Source organism: Coturnix japonica, unplaced genomic scaffold, assembly GCF_054131305.1.
Source record: "Coturnix japonica strain WE unplaced genomic scaffold, WE-NBRP24 Scf054, whole genome shotgun sequence".
Taxonomy (NCBI): Eukaryota; Metazoa; Chordata; class Aves; order Galliformes; family Phasianidae; genus Coturnix; species Coturnix japonica.
This window is the reverse complement of record NW_028188957.1, coordinates 79,160-90,288: the sequence shown is the minus strand read 5'-3', so window position 1 is coordinate 90,288 and position 11,129 is coordinate 79,160. Positions and strand designations below refer to the sequence as shown.

Below are 11,129 nucleotides of genomic sequence, written 5' to 3'. Positions count from 1 at the left end.
CATTGACACCCCATAGATCCCCCATAGGGCCCCATTGGGTGCTATAGGGCCCCATATATCCCCCATAGGACCCCATAGATCCCCATAGGGCCCCATTGTTGCTATAGAGTCCCATTGGGTGCTATAGGGCCCCATTATGGCCCCATAGATCCCCCATAGGGCCCCATAGATTCCCCACAGGTCCCCATTAAGGCCCCATAGATCCCACATAGGGCCCCATTGGGTGCTATAGGACCCCATAGCTCCCCCATAGGGCCTCATTGCAGCCCCATAGATCCCCCATAGGGCCCCATTGGGTGCTATAGGGCCCCATAGATCCCCATAGGGTGCTATAGGGCCCCATTGAGTGCTATAGGGCCCCATATATCCCCATAGGGCCCCATTGGGTGCTATAGGGCCCCATATATCCCCATAGGGCCCCATTGGGTGCTATAGGGCCCCATAGATCGCCCATAGGGCCCCATTGGGTGCTATAGGGCCCCATTGACACCCAATATATCCCCTATATGGCCCCATTGCAGCCCCATAGATCCCCCATAGGGCCCCATTGAGACCCCATAGATCCCCCATAGGGCCCCATTGGGTGCTTTAGGGTGCCATTAAGGCCCTATAGATCCCCCATTGAGGCCCCATAGATCCCCCATTTAGGCCCCATATATCCCCCATTGAGGCCCCACTGAGACCCCATAGATCCCCCATATGGCCCCATTGGGTGCTATAGGGCCCCATTGGGTGCTATAGGGCCCCATTATGGCCCCATAGATCCCCCATAGGGCCCCATTGGGTGCTATAGGGCCCCACTGGGTGCCATAGGGCCCCATAGATCCCCCATAGGACCCCATTGGGTGCTATAGGGTGCTATAGGACCCCATAGATCCCCCATAGGGCTCCATTGAGGTCCCATAGATCCCCCATAGGGCCCCATTGGGTGCTATAGGGCCCCATTGGGTGCCATAGGCCCCATAGATCCCCCACACGGCCCCATTAAGGCCCCATAGATCCCCCATAGGGCCCCATTGAGACCCCATAGATCCCCCATAGGGCCCCATTGGGTGCTATAGGGTGCCAATAAGGCCCCATAGATCCCCCATTGAGGCCCCATATATCCCCCATAGGGCCCAACTGAGACCCCATAGATCCCCCATATGGCCCCATTGGGTGCTATAGGGCCCCATTGGGTGCTATAGGGCCCCATTATGGCCCCATAGATCCCACATAGGGCCCCATTGGGTGCTATAGAGCCTCATTGGGTGCTAAGGCCCCATAGGGTGCCATATGGCCCCATTGCGGCCCCATAGATCCCCCATAGGGCCCCATTAAGGCCCCATAGATCCCCCATAGTGCCCCATAGGGTGCTATATCCCCATTGGGGCCACATAGATCCCCCATAGGGCCCGATTGGGTGCTATAGGGCCCCATTGACACCCCATAGATCCCCTATATGGCCCCATTGCAGCCCCATAGATCCCCCATAGGGCCCCATTGAGACCCCATAGATCCCCCATAGGGCCCCATTGAGACCCCATAGATCCCCCATTGGGCCCCACTGAGGCCCCGTAGTTCCCCATAGGGCACCATAGGGCCCAATTTAGGCCCCATAGATCCCCCATAGGGCCCCATTGGGTGCTATAGGGCCCCATAGATCCCCATAGGGCCCGATTGGGTGCTATAGGGCCCCATTGACACCCCATAGATCCCCTATATGGCCCCATTGCAGCCCCATAGATCCCCCATAGGGCCCCATTGAGACCCCATAGATTGCCCATAGGGCCCCATTGGGTGCTATATCCCCATTGGGGCCGCATAGATCCCCCATAGGGCCCCATTGGGTGCTATAGGGCCCCATTGACACCCCATAGATCCCCATAGGGCCCCATTGGGTGCTATAGGGCCCCATAGATCCCCATAGGGCCCCATTGGGTGCTATAGGGCCCCATTGACACCCCATAGATCCCCATAGGGCCCCACTGACACCCCATATCACCCCATAGGGCCCCATTGACACCCCATATCACCCCATAGGGCCCCACTGACACCCCATATAACCCCATAGGGCCCCACTGACACCCCATATCACCCCATAGGGCCCCATTGACACCCCATATCACCCCATAGGCCCCATTGGGTGCTATAGGGCCCCATTGACACCCCATATCACCCCATAGGGCCCCACTGACACCCCATATCACCCCATAGGGCCCCATTGACACCCCATATCACCCCATAGGGCCCCATTGACACCCCATATCACCCCATAGGGCCCCATTGACACCCCATATCACCCCATAGGGCCCCACTGACACCCCATATCACCCATAGGGCCTCAATGACACCCCATATCACCCCATAGGGCCCCATTTACACCCCATATCACCCCATAGGGCCCCACTGACACCCCATATCACCCCATAGGGCCCCATTGACACCCCATATCACCCCATAGGGCCCCATTGACACCTCATATCACCCCATAGGGCCCCATTGACACCCCATATCACCCCATAGGGCCCCACTGACACCCCATATCACCCCATAGGGCCCCATTGACACCCCATATCACCCCATAGGGCCCCACTGACACCCCATATCACCCCATAGGGCCCCATTGACACCCCATATCACCCCATAGGGCCCCACTGACACCCCATATCACCCCATAGGCCCCATTGGGTGCTATAGGGCCCCATTGACACCCCATATCACCCCATAGGGCCCCACTGACACCCCATATCACCCCATAGGGCCCCATTGACACCCCATATCACACATAGGGCCCCATTGACACCCCATATCACCCCATAGGGCCCCACTGACACCCCATATCACCCCATAGGGCCCCACTGACGCCCCATATCACCCCATAGGGCCCCATTGACACCCCATATCACCCCATAGGGCCCCATTGACACCCCATATCACCCCATAGGCCCCACTGACACCCCATATCACCCCATAGGGCCCCATTGACACCCCATATCACCCCATAGGGCCCCATTGACACCCCATATCACCCCATAGGGCCCCACTGACACCCCATATCACCCCATAGGGCCCCACTGACACCCCATATCACCCCATAGGGCCCCATTGACACCCCATATCACCCCATAGGCCCCATTGGGTGCTATAGGGCCCCATTGACACCCCATATCACCCCATAGGGCCCCATTGACACCCCATATCACCCCATAGGGCCCCATTGACACCCCATATCACCCCATAGGGCCCCACTGACACCCCATATCACCCCATAGGGCCCCACTGACACCCCATATCACCCCATAGGGCCCCATTGACACCCCATATCACCCCATAGGGCCCCATTGACACCCCATATCACCCCATAGGGCCCCATTGACACCCCATATCACCCCATAGGGCCCCACTGACACCCCATATCACCCCATAGGGCCCCATTGACACCCCATAGATCCCCTATATGGCCCCATTGCAGCCATGCAGGTGCTGTGGGTGCTGCTGTTGGTGCTGAGCCCCCAATGGGGGATGGGGGCACCCAGGACGTCGGGACCCCATGGATCCAATATGGCGGAATGGACCGGAACCAACATGGTGGGTATATGGGGTGATCTATGGGGTGATCTATGGGGTGATCTATGGGGTGATATGGGGTGATATGGGGTGATATATGGGGTGATATATGGGGTGATATGGGGTTATATGGGTTATATGGGGTTATATGGGGTTATATGGGTTATATGGGGTTATATGGGGTTATATGGGGTTATATGGGGTTATATGGGGTTATATGGGTTATATGGGGTTATATGGGGTTATATGGGTTGTATGGGGTTATATGGGGTTATATGGGTTATATGGGATCTATGGGGTTATATGGGGTTATATGGGGTTATATGGGGTTATATGGGTATATATGGGGTTATATGGGGTTATATGGGGTTATATGGGGTTATATGGGATATATGGGGTTATATGGGGTTATATGGGGTTATATGGGGTGATATATGGGGTGATATATGGGGTTATATGGGGTGATATATGGGGTGATATATGGGGTGATATGGGGTGATATATGGGGTGATATGGGGTGATATGGGGTGATATATGGGGTGATATGGGGTGATATATGGGGTGATATATGGGGTGATATGGGGTGATATATGGGGTGATATGGGGTGATATATGGGGTGATATATGGGGTGATATGGGGTGATATGGGGTGATATATGGGATTATATGGGGTGATATGGGGTGATATATGGGGTGATATATGGGATTATATGGGGTGATATGGGGTGATATGGGGTGATATATGGGGTGATATGGGGTGATATATGGGTTGATATGGGGTGATATGGGGTGATATATGGGGTGATATGGGGTGATATATGGGGTGATATATGGGTGATAAGGGGTGATATGGGGTTATATATGGGGTCCTAATGGCACCCTATGGTTCCCTATGGGGTCTCTATGGGTCTCTGTGGGTCTCTATGGGTCCCTATGGGTCCCTATGGGTCTCTATGGGTCTCTATGGGTTTCTATGGGTCTCTATTAATCCCTATGGGTCTCTATGGGTCTCTATGGGTTTCTATGGGTCTCTATGGGTCTCTATGGGTCTCTATGGGTCTCTATGGGTCTCTATTGGTCCCTATGGGTCTCTATGGGTCTCTATGGGTCTCTATGGGTCACTATGGGTCTCTGTGGGTCTCTATGGGTCTCTATGGGTCTCTATGGGTCTCTGTGGGTCTCTATGGGTCTCTATGGGTCTCTGTGGGTCTCTATGGGTCTCTATGGGTCTCTATGGGTCTCTATGGGTCCCTATGGGTTCCTATGGGTCTCTATGGGTCTCTATGGGTCACTATGGGTCTCTATGGGTTTCTATGGGGTCTCTATGGGTCTCTATGGGTCCCTATGGGTCTCTATGGGTCCCTATGGGTCCCTATGGGTTCCTATGGGTCTCTATGGGTCTCTATGGGTCACTATGGGTCTCTATGGGTTTCTATGGGGTCTCTATGGGTCTCTATGGGTCTCTATGGGTCTCTATGGGTCCCTATGGGTCTCTATGGGTCCCTATGTGTCTCTATGGGTCCCTATGGGTCTCTATGGATCCCTATGGGTCTCTATGGGTCTCTATGGGTCTCTATGGCACCCTATGTGTTCCTACATCACCTTATGTGTCCCTATGGCACCATAACCCCATAACCCCATAACCCCATAACCCTACAACCCCATAACCCCATAACCCCATACCCCATAACCCCATAACCCCATAACCCCATACCCCATAACCCCATAACCCCATAACCCCATAACCCCATAACCCCATAACCCCATACCCCATAACCCCATAACCCCATAACAACCCCATAACCCCATAACCCCATACCCCATAACATCCCATAACCCCATAACCCCATAACTAACCCTATAACCCCATAACCCCATAACTAACCCTATAACCCCATAACCCCATAACATCCCATAACCCCATAACCCCATAACCCCATAACATCCCATAACCCCATACCCCATAACCCCATAACCCCATAACCCCATACCCCATAACCCCATAACCCCATAACCCCATAACCCCATAACATCCCATAACCCCATAACCCCATAACCCCATAACATCCCATAACCCCATACCCCATAACCCCATAACCCCATAACCCCATAACCCCTTAACATCCCATAACCCCATAACCCCATACCCCATAACCCCATAACCCCATAACCCCATTGAACCCCAGGCTGACTTCGACCTCACAAATGTCACCGACCCCATAAGAGACACCAGCCCCACAGCTGTGATCTATGGGGTGAGTGGGGGCATCTATGGGGCAGGGGGGGCCCCTCAGACCCCATATAACCCCATATAACCCCATATAACCCCATATAACCCCATATAACCCCATATAACCCCATATAACCCCATATAACCCCATATACCCCCCATATAACCCCATATAACCCCATATACCCCCCATATAACCCCATATCCCCCCATATAACCCCATATACCCCATATAACCCCATATAACCCCATATAACCCCATATAACCCATATAACCCCATATAACCCCATATAACCCCATATAACCCCATATATCCCCATATCCCCCCATATAACCCCATATAACCCCATATAACCCCATATACCCCCCATATAACCCCATATCCCCCCATATAACCCCATATACCCCATATAACCCCATATAACCCCATATAACCCCATATAACCCCATATAACCCCATATAACCCCATATAACCCCATATAACCCCATATAACCCCATAGATCCCATATAACCCCATATAACCCCATATAACCCCATATAACCCCATATAACCCCATAGATCCCATAGATCCCATATAACCCCATATAACCCCATATAACCCCATATAACCCATATAACCCCATATAACCCCATATAACCCCATATAACCCCATATAACCCCATATAACCCATATAACCCATATAACCCCATATAACCCCATATAACCCCATATAACCCCATATAACCCCATATAACCCCATATAACCCCATATAACCCATATAACCCATATAACCCCATATAACCCCATATAACCCCATATAACCCCATATAACCCCATATAACCCCATATAACCCCATATAACCCCATAGATCCCATATAACCCCATATAACCCCATATAACCCCATATAACCCCATATAACCCCATATAACCCCATATAACCCCATATAACCCCATATAACCCCATATAACCCCATATAACCCATATAGCCCATATAACCCCATATAACCCCATATAACCCCATATAACCCCATAGATCCCATAGATCCCATATAACCCCATATAACCCCATATAACCCCATATAACCCATATAACCCCATATAACCCCATATAACCCCATATAACCCCATATAACCCCATATAACCCATATAACCCATATAACCCCATATAACCCCATATAACCCCATATAACCCCATATAACCCCATATAACCCCATATAACCCCATATAACCCATATAACCCATATAACCCCATATAACCCCATATAACCCATATAACCCCATATAACCCCATATAACCCCATATAACCCCATATAACCCCATATAACCCATATAACCCATATAACCCCATATAACCCCATATAACCCCATATAACCCCATATAACCCCATATAACCCCATATAACCCCATATAACCCATATAACCCATATAACCCCATATAACCCCATATAACCCCATATAACCCCATATAACCCCATATAACCCCATATAACCCCATATAACCCCATAGATCCCATATAACCCCATATAACCCCATATAACCCCATATAACCCCATATAACCCCATATAACCCCATATAACCCCATATAACCCCATATAACCCCATATAGGGCTCTTGCTATGGGGTCAGTTATGGGGTCTCCAATGGAACCATCAATGGGACGGATACGGGACCGGAGCTGAGTGTGATGCACCGTGAGTTATGGGGTCACTTATGGGGTCGGGGTGGGGGGGGATATGGGGTTATATGGGGTTATATGGGGTTATATGGGGTTATATGGGGTTATATGGGGTTATATGGGGTTATATGGGGTTATATGGGTTATATGGGGGGATATGGGGTTATATGGGGTTATATGGGGGGATATGGGGTTATATGGGGTTATATGGGGTTATATGGGGTTATATGGGGTTATATGGGGTTATATGGGGTTATATGGGGTTATATGGGATCTATGGGGTTATATGGGGTTATATGGGGTTATATGGGGTTATATGGGGTTATATGGGGTTATATGGGGTTATATGGGTTATATGGGGTTATATGGGATATATGGGGTTATATGGGGTTATATGGGGTTATATGGGGTTATATGGGGTTATATGGGGTTATATGGGGTTATATGGGATATATGGGGTTATATGGGGTTATATGGGGTTATATGGGATCTATGGGGTTATATGGGGTTATATGGGGTTATATGGGGTTATATGGGGTTATATGGGGTTATATGGGGTTATATGGGGTTATATGGGGTTATATGGGGTTATATGGGGTTATATGGGCTCCTATGGGGTCAGGGGGGTTCTATGGGACCAGAGCCCCTTGGCCCTTGACCTTTGCTGACCCTTGACCCCGACCCCTGACCCCCAACACCCAACCCTTGACCCCTGACCCTTGACCCCTGACCCTTGACCCCTGACCCCCATCCCTTGACCCCTGACCTTTGCTAACCCTTGACCCTTGACCCCAACTCTTGTCCCCCGAATCCTCGACCTTGAACCTTTGACCCCTGACCCTTGACCTCTGACCTTTTCGAACCCTTGACCCCTGACCCCCGACACCCGACCCGTGACCTCTTACCCTTGACCCCAAACATCCAACCGGTGACCTCTGACCGATGACCTCTGACCCCTGTCACCCAATCATGGCCCCCAACCCTTGACCCCTGACCCCTGGCTCTTGACCCCCGACCTCTGCTGACCCTTGACCCCCAACTCTTGACCCTTGACCCCCTGACCTCCTTGACCCTTGACCCCCAACCCTTGACCCCTGACCCCTTGACCTCCAATCCTTGACCCCTGACCCCCATCCCTTGACCCCATGACCCGTTGACCCCCAACCCTTGACCCCTGATCCCCATCCCTTGACCCCTGACCCCTTGACCTCCAGTCCTTGACCCTTTGACCCCTGACCCCCATCCCTTGACCCCTTGACCCCTTGACCCCCCAACCCTTGACCCCTGACCCCCATCCCTTGACCCCTTGACCCCTGACCCCCAACCATTGACCCCTTGACCCCTTGACCTCCAATCCTTGACCCCTGACCCTCAACCCTTGACCCCTTGACCCCTGTCACCCAACCGCTGACCCCTTGACCCCCAACTATTTACCCCCAACCACTGACCCCTTGACCTCTTGACCCCTGACCCCCGACCTTTTCTGACCCCCGACCCTTGACCCCTGACCTTTTCTGGCCCTTGACCTCCAACCCTTGACCCCTGACCCCCATTCCTTGACCCCCAACCCTTGACCTCTTGACTCCTTGACCCCCAACCCTTGACCCCTGACCCCTTGACCTCCAATCCTTGACCCTTTGACCCCTGACCCCCATTCCTTGACCCCTTGACCCCTTGACCCCCCGACCCTTGACCCCTGACCCCTGACCCACAACTTTTGACCCCTTGACCCCTTGACCCCTTGACCTCCAACCCTTGACCCCTTGACCCCTTGACCCCTTGACCCCTTGACCCCCAGTCCTTGACCCCTTGACCCCTTGACCTCCAACCCTTGACCTCTTGACCCCTTGACCCCTTGACCCCTTGACCCCCAACCATTGACCCTGACCCCCATTCCTTGACCCCTTGACCCCTGACCTTTGACACTTGACCCTTTGACGCCTTGACTCCCAACCATTGACCCCCAACCCCTGACCTTTGCTGACCCTTGACCCCCAACCCCTGACTCCCATCCCTTTATCCCCAACCCTTGACCCCTTGACCCCTTGACCCCCAACCATTGACCCCCATTGCTTGACCCCTTGACCCCTGAGCCCCATTCCTTGACCACTTGACCCCTTGACCCCTTGAACCTTTGACCCCTTGACCCCTTGACCCCTTCACCCCCAACCCTTGACCCCCAACCCTTGACCCTTGACCCCTTGACCCCTTGACCCCCAGTCCTTGACCCCTTGACCCCTTGACCCCCATTCCTTGACCCCTTGACCCCTTGACCCACAACCCTTGACCCCCAACCCTTGACCCTTGACCCCTTGACCCCTTGACCCCCAACCCTTGACCCTTGACCCCTTGACCCCTTGACTCCCAACCCTTGACCCCTTGACCCCTTGACTCCCAACCCTTGACCTCTTGACCCCCTGACCCCCAACCCTTGACCCCTTGACCCCTTGACCCCTTGACCCCTTGACCCCTTGACCCCTGACCCCCATTCCTTGACCCCTTGACCCCTTGACCCCTTGACCCCCAACCCTTGACCCCCAACCCTTGACCCCTTGACCCCTTGACCCCTTGACTCCCAACCCTTGACCTCTTGACCCCTTGACCCCTGACCCCCATTCCTTGCTCCCTGACCTTTGCTGACCCTTGACCCCACCCACCCTTGACCCTGACCCTTGACCCCTGACACCCAACGTATGACCTCTGACCCCTGACCCCTTGACCTCTTGACTTCTTGATCCCTGACCTTTGCTGCCTTTGACCCCTTGACCTCTGCTGACCCTTGACCCCTTGACCCCCAACACTTGACCCCCAACACCCCCCCGACCCTTGACCCCTGACCCTTGACTCCTTGACCCCTGACCCTTGACACCTGACCTTGGATGACCCTTGTCCCCTGACCCTTGACCCCTGACCTTGGATGACCCTTGACCCCTGACCCTTGACACCTGAACATGGATGACCCTTGACCCCTGAACCATGACACCTGACCTTGGATGACCCTTGACCCCTGACCCTTGACCCCTGACCTTGGATGACCCTTGACCCCTGACCCTTGACACCTGACCTTGGATGACCCTTGACCCCTGAACCTTGACACCTGACCTCGGATGACCCTTGACCCCTGACCTTTGCCCCATATAGGCTCCCTGCTGGCTGTGATGGCGGCCATCTTGATCTCCCTCTTGGCCCCGTTCTCAGCCGTGCTGCTGCTGTTCCGGGGCTGCCCCCGGTTCCAACAGCGGCTGCTGCAGCTGCTGCTCCCAATGGGGGCGGCCGCGCTCAGCGGGGACGCAATAATACATCTACTGCCACAGGTGGGAACACGCGTGTTCATACGTGTCTATGGGGGCCTATGGGGTTAGATGGGGTCCTATGGGGTCCTATGGGGTCCTATGGGGTTAGACATGGGGTCCTATGGGGTTAGATGGGGTCCTATGGGGTCCTATGGGGTCCTATGGGGTCAGACATAGGGTCCTATGTGGTCCTATGGGGTCCTATTGGGTCCTATGGGGTCCTATGGGGTCCTATGGGGTCCTATGGGGTCACACATGGGGTTATATGGGCGGCTGCTGCAGCTGCTGCTCCCAATGGGGGCGGCCGCGCTCAGCGGGGACGCAATAATACATCTACTGCCACAGGTGGGAACACGCGTGTTCATACGTGTCTATGGGGGCCTATGG

General features: G+C 53.5%; 1 long non-coding RNA gene across 2 annotated transcripts; it reads left to right on the top strand.

Annotated features, from left to right (window-relative positions):
- The first annotated feature begins 3,391 nt into the window (after positions 1–3,391).
- On the top strand, positions 3,392–10,757 carry LOC146752012 (uncharacterized). 2 transcript variants are annotated; one of them, XR_014941011.1, is made up of 3 exons: positions 3,392–3,570; positions 7,381–7,465; positions 10,591–10,757. It is a non-coding gene; the product is annotated as an uncharacterized LOC146752012 (long non-coding RNA). The 2 variants fall into 2 exon arrangements; XR_014941012.1 differs by lacking the exon at positions 3,392–3,570 and adding an exon at positions 5,695–5,804.
- Positions 10,758–11,129: the final 372 nt, after the last annotated feature.